Source organism: Vespa mandarinia, chromosome 1 (assembly GCF_050613455.1).
Source record: "Vespa mandarinia isolate Hongniang chromosome 1, ASM5061345v1, whole genome shotgun sequence".
Classification (NCBI taxonomy): domain Eukaryota; kingdom Metazoa; phylum Arthropoda; class Insecta; order Hymenoptera; family Vespidae; genus Vespa; species Vespa mandarinia.
In genome coordinates, this window is record NC_140810.1 from 19,537,501 (window position 1) to 19,555,000 (window position 17,500).

The 17,500-nt window shown below is 33.6% G+C and overlaps 1 protein-coding gene across 13 annotated transcripts in view; it reads left to right on the forward strand.

Annotated features, from left to right (window-relative positions):
• The window catches only part of dlg1 (MAGUK family member discs large 1), a 462,366-nt gene that overhangs the window by 194,821 nt on the left and 250,045 nt on the right, over positions 1–17,500 (forward strand). The gene's annotated exons all lie outside the window — the stretch shown is intronic.

Consider the following 17,500-nt stretch of genomic DNA (forward strand, 5'->3'; position numbering starts at 1 on the left):
AATGAGCGACATATTATTCCGATCTCGTAGCTTTTCTACCTAGCCAAAGTACGATTATAATACCCAAAACGTATTCGAGAAAGTTTCGTCTTCTCGAGTTCGTGCAATATGCCGGAATCATATCGCTGAATCAAATCGAACAGATAAAGTAACTACTAGAAGTTTTTGAATTTATGGAAAGCTCACGAAAGAAAAGATAGATAGTATATATATTTCAACCTTGGTAAGAATGCAAAAATCATTTTGATATTTAAAGGGGAAAAAAAGAAAAAAAAGAAAAAAGGAGGAAAGAGAAATGGGGGAGGGGCGGGGGAAAAAGAAGAAGGGGAGAAAGGGGGAGAAAGAAAAAAAGAAGAAGAAAAAAAAATAAAAGAGAAGAAAAAATAAATTCAATCTGAAAATTCATACCGACGATTTGCATTAAATCTTGTTACCCATTCATCTGTTGGATAGTTCTAATAATAAAAGAGGGAATAAGAAGAAGAAGAAGAAGAAGAAGAAGAAAAAAATAGAAGAAGAAAAGAAAAGAAAGGAAAAAAGAGAGAGAGAGAGAGAGAGAGAGAGACGGAATAAAATGGTTCTATTCGAGCGATATAGAAAGAGAAAAATCAAGATTGCGTATGAAGGGCCATAACAAAAATCTTTGTAAAATACGTGTGTACAGATAGATACACAATGCGATTAGTTTCAATGTGCTAGTAACGTTAAGCGATAAGAAACGTGCGTTGTTGATTCGTTTAGATCTTCTTGATTTGTTCCTTTCACGTGCCAATACTTTTCTAAACTCGAAATAAAGAATCCACGAAGAATGAGATCCTTTTCTCGAACAGAAATATCAGCTCCTCTAATTCGCATTTTTTTCTTTCTTTCTTCCTTTCTTTCTTTTTTTTCCAAAAAAGAAAAAAAAAAAAAAAAAAGAAAAATTCTATCTAGAATATTAGAAATTTTTCCCCGATAACATTCTCTTCATCTCTCTTTCGTTTCCTTTCCTTTCGTCTCTCATTTCTTTTCTTCATTTCTCTTTGAAGTGATTAAAAGTCGGAAGAAATGAAAAAAAAAAAAAAGAAAAAAAGAAAACGAAAAAATTGATTCACGTTTCATCTGGAATTCGAAACTTTGATATTTCTTTAATTAAATTATAGACACAATGTCGTCGACAAGTTTTCATCGGTTATGTAAAATATATGCAAAAATTTTGACGATAAGTTAATCCATTAAATAGCGCGGAGATGAGATTGGTATATGAAGAAGAATGAAAAGAAAAAAAAAATTTATTAAGATTCAAGATTCAAATATATACGCACACATATAAAAGAAGAAAAACAAAAAAAAAAAGAAAAAGAAGAAGAAGAAGAAAAAGAAGAACAAGAAAAAGAAGAAAGAGAGAAGTTTGTCATAGCCGAGACTTTTCCTTCGACGTTTTTCCTTTTGTTTCTTCATTTTTCTCCTTTCAACCTCTTACTCCTCGCCTCTCCTCCCTCACCTCCGCAACTCCATGTCATCTTTTCCAGGTCTTCGTTTCTTCTTCATCCAACAACGAACTCTCCCGAACGAGAACGAACCTCCACGCTGTTCGCTCGACCTAGTTATGAAATAGTTTTCTTGCTGGTGTACCAGTCGACTCCAAAGCTATCAAGAGCGACGCTTTAAAGCTTTAAACCATAAGCTGAAAGCATGATCGTGTTCTGTGCGGTCAAACGTCGACCTTCGTATTGTTTTCAGTTTATCATCCTTCCCTCATCCTTCCTCCTCCCTCAACTCCTACCCCTAACCCTACCACCCCTTTATCCCCAACCACCCATCCAACTAGCTCGTTGAAGCTCGATTTCGTGCCTCGGGCTTTCTCTCGTACGATCTCAAGGGGGAAGTGAATCACGTAGCTAGTTTCGACAAAAACGATAAACCAATGACATAGACTTCGTCTTATTCTTGATATTATTACAATAGCATTAAAGAAAAAATTAATTAGGTTTAATTGACGATCGATTTGATCGATTCTTTTTATTTTTATGTTACGCGATTTCTTCTTCTTTTTTTTCTTTTTTTTTTTTTTTTTTTAAACGCGATCACAATTTTTCTTTTGATTCCATGTATTAAATAAACACTGTACATAGAATGGAATATATTAAAAAGGGGTAAAATACGAAGGATAATGTCGAATAAAATGGGAATAGAATTTAATCGTTCTGTGCTATGAGAGAGAGAGAGAGAGAGAGAGAGAGAGAGAGAGAGAGAGAGAGAGAGAGAGAGAAAGTGAGAAAGGTGGGGAGGAGGGAGAGAGAAAGGACGCATTTACGTTTTGTTAACAATGATTTGTAATTTACAATTTACCATAGTAATTACGTTGTAGGTATTTTGAGAAATTATTTGCGGCCTGTTATGATCGGCAAAAAGCCGCCTCGTTGCGTGCAAGCACGTTCGTATGTAGCTGGTACTAATTAATGATCGAATTTAATTCGCGAGAAGGACGAATAATTTTATCGACTAGGATGACGACAATGCCGACGATGAACGATGACGATGACGTAAAGCAAAATAAAAATATACTTTATGTGAGTGCATGAGTTTCGGTATCTTTCGATGAAAAAAAGAAAAAAAAAAGAAAAAAGAAAGTAAAAGAGACAAAAGATAAAGTGAAGAAAGAAAAAAAAAAAAGAAATAAGTAGTTGAATAAAACAAGAAGAAAAATGAAATATTCAACAAATGAAATAGAAACATCTGTTGCGTAGGCACTGCGTGCTAATAATGAGGATAATTAGAAGAAACGATTTGCAAATGAGTTGCCATCTGTGTCATCTACGTCATATGTTATTGTCTGCAAATTAATATTCCTTTTGTATTTTCATAGTGTTTCCTATCTCTTTATTTTTCTCTTTCTCTCTCTCTTTTTTTTTTTTTTTTTTCTCGTATAAGATTAATTAGAGAGATTCGTTAACACAACAATCAATTTATCAATTACATTTAAAGATTTACCGCTATTTTTTTCTTCCACATCTTTTTCTATCTTATGCACTTTCAAAACAGATGATAATATTATTCTACGTTGTATCCATTCATCGTTATTTTTTTTTCTGTTTTCCATTTTTTTTGCCTTTCTTTTCTATTCTTTTCTTTTTTTGTTTTGTTTTTTTTTTTTTTTCATTTTGAATAATCTTTTGCAAAGCAGAACAAGCATTATTGGAAAGGGAAGGAAATAAATAAAAATAAGAAACAAAATAAAAAAAAAAAAGAAAAAAAAGAAAAAGGAAGAAAAGAAGAGAACGAACCTCAAAGCTTCATCCGATTTTAATTTAGATTCGTACCATGGACCGAACTTTTCCAACTACTTGGATACACGGTAAGGTACACGTAAATAAGTATGTACGTATATACATATGTACATATGTACACTCTCTTTTTTTGTATCTCAGATTCTCTCTTATATACGTAAAATGTAAATACGTATGTACGTAACATATTTACATATCCGCCATGTTCACGTTGATATCTCGTTGAAATATTTTTCTCCAACAGACATTTCGCGGTCAAAGAAAATAATTAGTTGATTAAACATCGTTAAAGTTTCAAAGTTTCACGATATATGACATCATGTGTATGTTTATCGTTAGAAAAAAAAAAAAAAAAAAAAAAAGAAAGAAAAGAAAAAAAAAGAAAAAAAAACGACAAACATATGAAATTAAATTGAATGTAAGATCTTGTAGCTTCTTATAATAGTATTCGTTGGATACTTCTGCAAATACATATATAAATATTATATTTATATTTTTGTTTTCTTTATTTTTATATCCAAACTCGTCGGCGCAATATTTCTTGGGACGAACAAAACGATTTCGTGTATTACAGCTGACATAAAAATTCTTACCGACGTATATTTCTTTTTAGCGTTTCAGAATTTTACGCGTTTTTGTTAGCACAAAAATTCTCCCGCGAGTAAGCGAGAACGAGCTTTTTCGTTTTGAACGTCTTACGCACGAGCGATCACCCCATGTTCAGGCAAAACTTTCTGCCCCGATTCCGAGATTGGCTGAAGGGTACTTTGGAAATACGAACTTTCCGAGTACATTAAGCACGCAATGGCCATTACTTGGATCTGGTTATGAAAAAAAAAAAAAAAAAAAGAAAGAAGAGAGAGAAAGAGAACGAAAAAGAAAAAAGAAAAAAAAAAGTGGAAGAAGAAAAGAAAAGAAAAGAGAAGGAGAGAAGAAAGAAGGGAAAAAGAATTCGTTCGAAAGCCACTTTTTTCTTTCATAGGCATAATTTTTTGCTCCGCTTAACGCGGATTTTCACATGGTGTCCCCTTTTTATTATTATTATATCACGACGAAATTTCACATTGTGCTCGCTCATATAACATAATGGAAATTTTACTTTCGTATTTTTTCTTTCTTCTTCTTCTTCTTTTTTCTTTTTATTTTCTTTTTTTTCTTTTTTTTTGCCTTCTTATCCAATTTTGAGCTTGAAAAGAAAAGAAAAGTTAAAAGTAAATTTTGACTTCAGATCTCGTTGAAATCATTATTACGATGAAATTCATTGAAATTTACATATACCACGTATCTACGCATATAGGTACACATATTAACAATCTGTACTTAGGTGTTTTTTAAATTCACTCACGTTCGTGATATCGCATTAATTTCGTTGTGACTACGAATAAATTCATTCTCTTTATTCCGTATTGTTCTACCTACGTAATGCGACACGTACATTCGGTAATTAACTCTAATGAAGATTCAGGACTTTTAAGAGCCGCAGAATATTCTGATATTCAACGATAGCCGCAACGAAACGTGCTGGTACGCGTAATTCGCGTACCAAAAACTATTCGGCTTTTAATCTTCTTTCATTAAGAATATGCTTCTTCCCTTTTCTTTTTACTTCTTTTCTTCTTTCTATTTTTTATCTTCTTTTTTTTTTCTTATTTATCCGAGAAAGAATATTGTACATACCAAATGATTAAACCTGTAATACTGTATCTACGATTGTACATGAACTTTAAATAGCCAGAAGAAAAGAAATTAAGAAAAGAAAAAAGAAGAGAGAAACAAAAAAAGAAAAAAAAAATAAAATAATATCATTCAATCTTCTGTAAGTGAATTTAATATTCCATCCCCTCTCTACCTTATCTCGGTCGTGCCATTTCACGGATTTTCAATGCGAAATTGTAAAGCGAAATAGACGGTCTCTCAGACCTTCCTTCTACTAGACGAGCTTCTCTTTGTCGAGTTTCGTCGATGTTCTCAACAAAGAAAACCGAACCTGTTGAAACGTATTGACCCCGTTGTCCTTTCTCTCGTCACAACACTTTTCTCCATTTCACCGCAAATAAGCGATCTTTGTGGGAACGCGAAAAGTATTATGCATGATCGCTCAAAAGCTCTTTTCCTCTTTTGTCCGGCACCAGATAGGACGAAAGCTCCGATGGCACCTCTCTTTCTCTCTCTCTCTCTCTCTCTCTCTTTTTAGCTGACGTGATTACGTTTTCGAGATACGACAACGAACTGGCGGATTTTGTGCGCGCGCTTGCGTTCAAATAACATTGTACCAAAGGTACTAAGTTCTATCAATGGCTTTGTCAACTTTTCTCAGGTCCTATGAAATATTTTTCTTTTTCCCTTTTTCCCTTTTCCCCGCCTTGTCCCGCCCCCTGCCTTCTCTTTCTCTCTTTTCTTTTTTTTTTTTTTTTTTAATCCACCCTTCGTCGTTAAAAACATCCACCAAAAAGAGATAAGTATTAAGATCGATACTTATTATTTTCTCTTTCTCTCTTTCTCTCTCTCTCTCTTTCTCTTTCAATTTTGAAGGTAGTTCGAAGCGAGAATTTATTTTCAGTGAGAAAAAATTTTTCAATTGACGGACTAAGTGGTTTTATATAGATTATCTCGCTTTCCTTTCCTAACACGGCAAAGAGTCAATTCTCAAGAAGAACAAGCGGAAGAGATGGTAGTGGAGTTCGAGGATACTTTTGGATTTAGACCTTCTCCTATGGATTGATTCCCTTGGAAAAGTCAATGAGAACCACTTTTCTTATCCGTCCGAAGGGACGATCCTTCTACTTGAACGAAACTACGAGTAGAGATCGAAAAGTTTCGAGAATTTCAGGCCTCCTTCGTGAATTTCTTTCGTGAACCGAAGAAGAAATCAGCAAGGGAGGAAGTAAAGCTCAAGAAAGCCTATAGAAAAGTTTACGAAAATCGAAGGAAATCGTCGAAGTAAAATGTTCCCTTGGTTAATGAGTTCGAAGTTTTCTTCTTCTTTTTTTTTTCTTTTTTGCCATTTCTTTTTGTTCGTTTTTCTTTTCTTTTCTTTTCTTTTTTCTTTTTTTCTTTTTTTTTTTTACATTATGATCGTAAATTGACGAGGATACATTGAGCCGGATGTTCAAATATTTCGTTAAATAATCACTTTACGATACACATTCAACGTAACTCATCCCTTTTCTGTGAGGCTGTGGTGGAATGGGAGGTGCTCGAGCGCAACAATAAAGAAAATGGGATGCCATTTAACAGAAGTGCAGTGGTCGTTTATAAAAACATTCCTGTTATCCCCGTTGCAGCAATGAGAAAATAAGAGAATGGTTGTTACCGCTATTAGAGATCGATATATTTTGTAAATAAAAAAGAAAACAAAGCAGCAAAAAAAAGATATATATATATATATATATATATATATATATATATACGTATCTATAATGAAATATTAACGAGAGTGATAAGAAGCATTAATAAAAAGATGATCATCGTATTTTTATGGAATAAATCGAAGATTTATCTAGGAAGGCAAAGATAAAAAACGACAAAAAAAAGAAAAAAAGGAAAAAAAAAACACATGCAAAAAGAAAAGGAACACACACACAAAAAAAAAAAAACGAAAAAAGAAACCGAGAGAAACGTTCGTAAGCCGCGTCCGATCCATTATCGCATTTTAAGGTAATGCCCGATACCGCACGCATCTCTTCTACTTTTTGAAACGAATCCTGAGTAGATACATACTACATAGAAGAGCATTAGTGAGATTACTCAACTTGCTTTTTCCCCATCCTCGTGATTCTCTTTCTTTCTTCGACTTCGATGGCTCTAGAATGAAAAATACGACTTGCGCCATACCTATAAGCTCGTAGACGATTTTTCGTCCTCAAGACCATAAGTTTGGATTCATACGTCCATTATTTTAACTCAAAACATAATTCGTAAGATTTAACGATGACCAATACGTTCCTGTTATCTTACTCGTAATTTCTATCCATAATACACGAAACTGATAGCTTATTTTACGATAATAACTTACAATAACAAAAAGAATATAATTTATTTAATAAATTAATCATAGAGCATAATTATTTTGTAATAATCATATGTTTTTCCTTTTTATCTTTTTTTTTTCTTTCCTTTTCTTTTTTTTTGTTTTTTTTTTTTTTTTTTTTTTTATATCGATCGATCGAAATAAAATTATTTTATCGCGTTATTACAGCGTCATGGAATTTTAAATTATTAAACAATAAAAAAAATATATATATGTATATATATATACAGATAATTCATAAGCCATAAGAATTGGAATTAATTTGTAATGTGTTAAAATGAAGAAAATCCATGAGAGATGGGTTTTACTTTTCCGTGATATCACGCGAAAAGAAATCCCAACTTTTCTAGTAGTTTCGCATAGATGCGCATACATTGGAACATCAAAAGATCTGACGATACTAGGGCGCAAAACGGTGTTGGGTATTACTTGAAAAATTAAAAGGGGCCCGGTGAACATCGGCCAGATTACTCGAGGCTTCGAGCGTGTGTCCACGCTCTCTCTCTCTCTCTCTCGTTCTTTTTTCTCTCTCTCTCTCTTTCTCTTTCTCTCTATCTTCCGACGCTATTACCATTTCAGTAGCAACAGTAGAAATAGTAGTAGTAGTAGTAGTAGTAGTAGTAGTAGTAGTAGTAGTAGTAGTAGTGGTAGTAGTAGTAGTAGTAGTAGTAGTAGTAGTAGTAGTAGTAGTAGTAGTAGTAGTAGTGGTAGTAGTAGTAGTAGTAGTAGTAGTAGTAGTAGTAGTAGTAGTAGTGGTAGTAGTAGTAGTAGTAGTAGTAGTAGTAGTAGTAGTAGTAGTAGTAGTAGTAGTAGCAGCGAACCATCTACAGTCTACACAATCAGCATCGCTACTCTAACGAATTTCTGTACATGCGCTGAAGCACAAGCTCTATACCTTTTGCCGTTGATTGCAATTCGCGATGCAGTGCACGTTGCTCGTTCAATTACATCATCTTGCATTCGATTGGGTATTGAACACGATGGGTAATGCACCTGCCGTTATTATTATCCATCAGGTTCGCCCCTCGGATTGGTCGTACTCATCGTTTTACTCGTACTCTCGTTTACATCGTTATACTTTCTTCTTATATTTGCTTTTTTTTTTCTCTCCCTCCTTCTTCGCTTTCTTTCTTTTTTTCTTTTTTCTTTTTCTTTCTTTCTCTTTTGTGCTTTGCCTCTATCAATCGACAAAGATTTCTAATAATTAATCTATCATGTTCGAGGAGCATTCATTATGATCGTACAATTTATTTTTGCATTTTTATTCTCTCAATAGGTTTTGAGAGAAGAAAGAGAAAAAAAGAAAACAAAAAGAAAAAGGGAAGATACGTAAAAGTAATGGATTTATGAATAACGAAGAAATAAAAGAGGAAAAATGGAAGTGTGTGTGTGTGTGTGTGTGTGTGATAAAGAGAGAGAGAGAGAGTGAGAGAGAGAAAGAGAGGAGGAATGAACGAAAATGAATTGATCTGAAATATCGTGAAAAGAAGGTAAACGAGTTTTCTCACTTTCATACTTTTTTTCTCCCTTATTCCCACCTCCCTCTACCCCCCTCCCTTTACTTCGAGTTTGCAAAGGATACCCATGGGAATGATAAAACCACCCTAAGAAACTCGTATCTTACTTCCAATCGGTTGTGTCACGAGTGACCCGAGACAATGATTTACCGTCTTTGTTATCGCCAAATGTGCTGCACGTGATATTAGCAGCAGGTTGATGATCCTCTTATTGTGTGTCAGCTTGGAAAGATAAACAACAACAACAAAAAAAAAAGGAAAAAGAAAAGAAAAGGAAAGAAAAAAAAACGGAACACATCGTTCATAGGGGATCCCTCTCTTATGAACTTCGCACCTTCTTATCTCTTTCCTCTTTCTTGATACATACATAAATATAGAACGTCGTTATAGTATTGCGATAGAAACTTTGTTATAATCTGAAAAGATGATAGGAAAAAGCGATGGGGCAGGGAGAGAAAAGAGATGGGAGAAGGGAAAACACGAAATCGTTTTCTGCGGTCGTCGAACAACTTCACCACTGAAATTATTGCATCGTTAAAGTACACACTCACAGTATCTCTTCTTTACCTTCCTCGCGTTCTATTTTTACTATACGTAAAATTTCTATCGCAATCGCAAAGCGAATCGAATCGAATCGAATCGAATCGATATTTTCTCCCTTCCCTCTTTACTCGCTCATAGAAACGTTATCATCTTCGTGTTATTAATCATTGAATCTATTCTATCGTAACACGCTTGTCTATGTTATTTGTTTACGTAAATACGTATCTATAGGTATATTTGTTTATAATTAGAAAAAAAAAGGAAAGGAAAAAAATTAACATCGATCATTATTTAAAGAATATCGAAGAAGGAGAGAGCATCGTTGGTGTTCTGATTTAATGAAAAATAAATTAATTGTATAACGTGTTATCGGATATCAGCAAAGAATACATGAAATATTTTATTAAATTAAGAACATGAAATATCTTTAATTCAGATATTTATTTACGCGTTTGAAGAATAAATATATTCGTCTTACGATAGTAAAAATCGATTGCGGATATCTAACCTTAGTATATCTTGTCGGTGTGAAAGGTCATCCGATAATAAATATACGAAAGCTCTGATAAATCGTTCCTTTAACGGATTCGAGGTATACAACGAGCACGACGGTCTGAGCCTTTCCATTTATCTTGTCCCGCATGTTACGTCGACTATTAGATTTGATCATTTTCTGTGATAGTTTTTGCCGATGACATCTGGATCTCGATTTTAAGGATATATATATATATGTAAACTGAAGATCGATCATCATCTCGCATCATTACGATTATCGAGAAAGAAAGAAAGAAACTAAGTAAGAAAAAAATAAAAATGAATGTAGATGTAAAAAGAAAGTACGTAGATCGTGATGTCAAATGAATTTTTATTTATGCTTTTCGATTTTTAATACCTTTCTATTTCTACAATTTTTATATATTTTTTTTTTATTTTTTAACATACTTAATTTGCCAATTAAATTTTATGGAAATGGTTGTACTCAATGACACGTCGATAAAAACTAGTTATGTTCGTTTTTCCTTGAGAGTGACGTTCTTGATAAAGGTGGCAATCCTTTTAGAATGCCGGTCACGTTTATCGGATTATACGAGCGGTTTGGTGAACGCGAAAAGGAAAAAAAAGAAACAAAAAAGAAAAAAGAGAAATAATAATAATAATAATAATAATAATAATAATAATAATAATAATAATAATGAAATAAAATCCTTTTATAGCTGAACGAGACAAAGGAAAAGGAGGAAAGAAATAAGGAATCTATTTTCGGATGTTAATAAGCGCACGTTTAATTAACACACATTTAATTAAGGAATTCCCTTCTGCAATCGAGATGCATAGCACGCGTCTTATTACCTTCCATCGAGATTATCAAAATTAGATACCGAAATAAGTATATGCATGTATATGTACCGTATGTACGTACGATCTTCTAGAAATTAGATCCTTAAATTTAATATAAAATCGTTCCATAAAAACATTTTAATAACAGAATAATAAGAAGAGTAACTGTCCTATGGTAACTAGCTAAAATGATTTTCTCAATAAAGCCAGTTGGTTTTTCTTTTTTCTTTCTTTTCTCTTTTTTTCTTTTTTCTTTTTCTTTCTTTTTTCTATTTCACCAGAGATGTCGCTTTATGGAGATTTTTAAATCAATCGAGTTGAACATTTCCATAAAACGAAATATTGTAGATAATCGTAAAATGGACGTGAATGTTGACGAAAGTTGTCAAAAGCAATTTTCTTGCTGCGACACGACAACGACAACGACAACGACAACGACGGCCCATGGTGAATTTTAATTCCACCGATTTACAGGTAAAAGCATCGATTAAAATTTTATGCGATTACGTTACCAAACTCAATCGATCGTTTAACGTCGCCGAAACGATTTAATGACCCTATACCTGATAACATCGATCATATAAAGGTCATAACCTTCTCTGATTCGTTAACGAACAAACATGTTTACTCGAGTGAATTTTAACGCTATCCTTCCTCCTACATTATTATTATTATCAGTCGATCTTAATGTTCGGCATATGCATTTTAAGTGTCTCATATAGATAGATAGTTAAGTAGAGCTTTACCTTCGTCGTCGTCATAATCGTTGTTTTCGTCGTTGGACTTGCAGAGTTGCATAGTTTCTGCGCAAATAGCGTAATTATTATTACTCCTTCAAATTTGCAAAATAATTAACGAGAATAGAAAGAGAAAGAGATCGAGTAAAAGTTATATAAACATTTCACATTTTAATTTTTAATCTTTTATATAGCGAGAGAGAGACAGAGAGAGACAGAGAGAGAGAGAGAGAGAGAGAGAGAGAGAGAGAGAAAGAGAAAGAAAAAGAGAAAGAGAAAGAGAGAAAGAGAGATAGAGAGAAAGAAAGAGAGAAAACATGATACTCTATTTCCATCGTTTTTTTGGATTGAAATTGTGTGCGCATAGTATTCGACGTTATCGTTATATTTTTAATGTCGACTTATCGTTCGACTGCAGAACGTAATTAAAATTATTTCGACGGATTTTGTTTACATCGTAACTGTATCATACATTCTATGAGAAAGAAAGTTAATTAAAATAGAGAGAGAGAGAGAGAGAGAGAGAGAGAGAGAGAGAGAGAGAGAGAGAAAGAGAGAGCAACTGCTCTCTCTCTATCTCTCTATCTCTATCTCTATCTCTATCTCTATCTCTATCTCTTTTACTCTCTCTCTTTCTCTCTATCTCTCTTTCTTGACATTGGACGACAGATAGAGAGAGAGAGAGAGAGAGAGAGAGAGAGAGAAATAAATAGAGATGGAAATAAATAAAATAATTTGATACGAAGCGAACGAGCTGCATAGTTCCAGCGAGAGAACTGTTTGCCGATAACGCTTCTAATATGAAGGTAACTAAGCTGTTACGAGTTTCGCGCGAACTTCGATATAGGGGCATATCGATTAGTATTCTCTGAAAGTCTTAACCTCACGAATAAGCTTCTACAAGAGCTAATGAGAGACAGAGAGAGAGAGAGAGAGAGAGAGAGAGAGAGAGAGAGAGAGAGAGAGAGAGAGAGAGAGAGAGAGAGAGAGAAAGATAGAACCTAAACTTCGTCTCAATTGCCTTCGAGGGGAATTTCCTTCTCTACTTAAAATATACCCACCTAATCTAATCGAAAAGGGACAAGAGACTTGTCATTACTCGAATCGTTAGATTTCCTATTCTACAGTGATAATTATTAGAATCAAAGATCTCGACTTTAATGAAAAAGATATATATATATATATTATTATTGTTACTATTATTATATAATATAGAGTGTAACTGAAAGATATATATTATATAATATATAATATAACTAAACGACCTGTACAAACTTTGAAAATAAGTTTTAGGAATCTAAACAAGTAGAAAATATCCTATGAACGTGTGGTCGTGAACGTTTGCCACCGGAGTTACGACGATTTCGAAGTTTTCCTTGCAATAGTTCGGAAAAATTATCAGGTCAAATCGTCTAAGAGTTACTATAACTGTGTTTCATTTCTTTTTTTTTTTTTTATTTTTTTATTTTTTTCTTTTTTTTCTTTTCTTTTCTTTTTCTGCATAAAGAACGCAAGTCGAAAGAAAGTTTAAGATATCTCGACGGATTGAGAAAGGCAAAAAATAAAAAGAAAAAAGAGGAAAAGAAAGAACAGGAAAATGTAAAAAGAATCTAGGCGATTATAAACGTAATAATTTTCTCAACCATTGCATAATAATTATCCGAATAATGTATATGATATAAAATTATATTAATATACAATATATCTACACACACACACACACACACACACACACATATATATATATATAAATACAATATTATCTGTAATTATCATGTGATCGATAAGTCTTAACAATTATCATTTAAAATAGAAATCATACGTCGAAGTTCATAGGGAAATTTATTGAATTGTAAAAGTTTCTAGGAAATTTAAAAAGTGACTTCTTCTTCTTCTCCTTCGTATACCATAAGAACTCTTGCATAAGAAATATAGTTTCATTGTTCAGCCATCGGTTACGTTCTTACGTACGAAGTTACATGGAATATATTAAAAGCTCACTTACAACCAACGCCCAAACGTACACCTATTCCTTCTTCCTATCCCCTTCCCTTCTTATCCCGATTTCCTGCGCCTAACTCGAAAGTTTCGCGCCAACCGGGCCCGTCTTCTGGCGTTCGTTCAAAAAATACCTACCTCCTTGTTCTTTCGCATCAACGAACTTGGAATATAAAGCCCGACGTAATATAACGTCATAGTAATACCTTTCCCTTTACTTTTATCGTTTATCGATAAAGTTTACTACGTGAAATTTTTTTTTTTCTTTCGATCTTGCTTACAAACCACAATTTCTCTCTTTCTCTTTCTATTTATCTTTCCTCTTCGTACGTACTTTTCGTTTGTTTGGGGGAAAAAAAAAAAACAAAAAATATTTCTTGTTTGTATGCATTTTCAAAGTTCGAAGAAGAAGAGAATCACAAGCATCGATCGATGTCGATTATCGGTACGCGTAACTTTGTTATCACCGATCGGTCGTTACTTTATCCGTGTGTTGCTATGATACCACCACCCCTCTTACCTCCTTTCCCCTCTTCAACATCCTACGGCTTTGCTCCCGTTCTCCCATTTCTACACACTATTTCGCTTGGTAGGCAATTCTCTCTCAACTAATTACAAATCTAATTAAGGCTTACTTGTTATGGCAATGCTGTACCATGACAAAGAGTTTATTACGAGATCATTGTAAATAATAATAACTCGATCGAAAGAACGAATATATAGAACGTATTAGCAGGTTTTAATGTATAAATGCAAATTTAATATATAAATCAGTGATTGGTTTGAAATTCAGATTTTAATAGATTCGAGGGAAAAACAAAAAAAGGGGAAAAAATGTTTATTTACTTCTCTACGATTAAGATTCTGTCTCGAATTGGGAAATATCTATAACACGATCGGGAATCTTGATAATCGGAGAACGATAAACGTTTCTCGATGAAGGATGGAAATTCATTCGGAATAATTAGGCTCATCCGACGATGCAAGGAACGCATTAAGTCTTTTGGCATGATTTCAAGCGAGTATCAGGAGTACGGCGACGGTCTTTTCTACTTCTCCGTTGACTTCGTCGATTTGCCAAGATGGCTAATTGCCGGAGGAGGAAGTTGTGAAAGATGGTAACAGCGGAAACTAGAAGAGATGGAAAAGCAAGAGAGAAAGAGAGAGAGAGAGAGAGAGAGAGAGAGAGAGATAGAGTGGATCTAGTCTTCCACTTGAAGCTCCTCTTCGCGCTTCGTAAGCGATTGCGGTCTCGACGTGCTGCAAATACCAGTAAAATTGAACGTTTAAAGTAACTTACGAGTTTCGAAGGTACGGTATCGATGTGCGTACGTGCAAGGATTTCGATCCTAGAAATGACGAAATAGTTTACCGTACCAGTCAGCATTTGTTCCTTTTTTTTTCCCCCTTCATCTTTCTCCTTTTTCCCTGTATTTTCTCTTTTCTTTTTCTTTCTCTTTTTATTATTATTATTTTAAAACAAAGTTAAAGCGCATTATTTTGAAATAAAAAGTAAAGTACAACTATATCCTCTTGAGAAAAAAGAAATGATAAAAAATTTGTATAAACTGAGAAATTATCTAAATACATAATTAAAAGGTATGACTTTAACGATTTATTTATATGTTTATAAATTACAATGAAAATTAAATCCGACGAGAAAGATTCTCCTTATCAATGATTTATACGTTCGAACGAAGGATTTATAAAATGATTGAAAGATTTAATAGAAACGAGATAGGAGATTGTATCTTTTCGAATCGTTAAAAAAAAAAAAAAAAGAAAAGTATTGGACATATCCGCGATACAAAAAGAAAACTTTTAAGAGATTTAGTCGGATATTTGGTATAATTCCTTTAATTCCTCGGATCGTCGAGTCTTTTAACAGAATCGTAACGTTGCTTTTGACGACCCCTGATGACTACCACCACTTCCCCATCTACTCCCAATGCTCTGGTACTTGCTCGTTCCATTTTATTGGTCGTTTCGTTACAAGGTAGAACCGTTGCTCGAAGAAACGGAAGTCTTTTAAAAAGATTCCCTACCCGAGAGTTGAGAAGGTTAGAAAAGGATAGTGGATGGAGAGGAATGTCGAGACAAAGTTATTTACAGGAATGGCGTATCTTTCGCGAACAGCTCGTCGAGTCGGCGTTAACGAGCTTTGGTTTATCGCCGACGGCCTCCTAGCACGACACTGTCACAGTCATCTTCACGATCTTCCTTCAGTCCCTCTTTACGTGTTGTTGTTGCTCGTGCGACATTATACAAACTAAAAGGTCATTCCTCTCTTCTACAAACTCTTCCCCTTCTCTCTCTCTTTCTCTATCTCCCTCTCTCTCTCTCTCTTTCTCTCTCTTATATTTATAAGAAGCTACTAAGATCACTAGATTTTTGCTTACAAGACTGCCGACATATTTCACGTGAATTTATATATTTATTATTTATTATTTATTATTTATTATTTATATATTTGTATATTATGTATGTATATTTATATACATAAACAAATAAATAAATATATATATATATGCATTTTTATAAAATATAATAATCTATAACTAAATAATAATTTACATATTTCTTTTCCAAATGGTCGTGAATATTTATATTCTTGATAAATTGAGTAACGAGAAGGAAGAAAAAGAAAAAAAAAAAAAGAAAAGAAAAAGAAAATAAATTTTTTTTCGTAACAAAACATTGTACAGATCAACATAGTGACCATCGTGGTTAAAATCCTGCAAACATGAAACGCGAATATAATCCTCTTCTTGAATTAACATTTGCCTTCCTTTTATTGATTCGATCAATTAATACGGATTACGAATGAATCCGTTATTAACGTCACGTGTCTTGTTTGCGCTGGCGCAACTGTTTGTTCGTAGATTTCAAGTATAATTATTCGGACGATTAGTATTCGTAGGATGGAACACGTACGCATTTCGTACGCGTGCACCTCCTCCCCCTCCTTCCTTCTATGTAATTTCCATCAATTACGCCTCGATGCTAGCCCACAGGGATGGATTTAAAGGGAAGAATACCCCTAACGAATAATTATTGATCGATTTTCATTGAGATATATATATATATATACATATGTGTTATATATAAATTATATTCATATCTACACACACACACACACATATATATATATATACGTATATCTATAGAAATATATATATATACATATATCTGTAGAAATATATATATATATATATATATATATATATATGTCTATCTATAGAAGGTGACGAGAGGTGCAGCACTAATTGCAATTAGCGCGTCGTAACAAAGTCGATGAACGGATGTAGCCGCCAAACTTAATAAAGTGACCGCCATTAGTTATGTCTGAAAGTATGCCCGTATTACGTTCGCGTCAAAAGTACGTCGTCGTTACTGTCGCACGATCTCTATAATAATTTTATACGATTAAAACGTTTCTATCTTGGTATATATATATATATATATATTTTTTTTTTTTTCATATAATAATAAAATACTCTCTTTCACACGCCTCGTGAATATGAAAGAGATTATGAAAGATATAACCTTAGACATTTTGTACTCGAGACTTTTGCTTGATTCGCTCGCTCGTCCACATATCTTACTTTCCATTCAACCAAATTCCCATCGCACCACCTTTTTCGTTACTATGCTGCTAAAAAAAAAAAGAGATAAAGAGAGAGAGAGAGAGAGAGAGAGGCAGAGGTTGAAAAAAAGGGGGGAAAAGAGGAAAAAAGAAAAAAAAAAGAAAGTGGAGATTTTCTACGCGTGAATACGTTCACGAACATATAAAAGTTCTTCTATTTCGAGGAGGCTCGAATGAACCGTGAAAAAAAAAAGAGAGGGATATTAGCGAAATAGTACGTTGAAAAATACGAGCTACCGTTCTGTTTCCATGTATAATTTTATGAGGTCGGGGCCAACGAAAACTCACTGAATGCACGAAGCTTATATAATTTGGCCGACGACTCGACAAAAAAGAAAAAGAAAGAAAGAGAGAAAGAGAGAGAGAGAGAGAGAGAGAGAGAGAGAGAGAGAGAGAGAGAGATAGTAGAGTTACTGAGATAG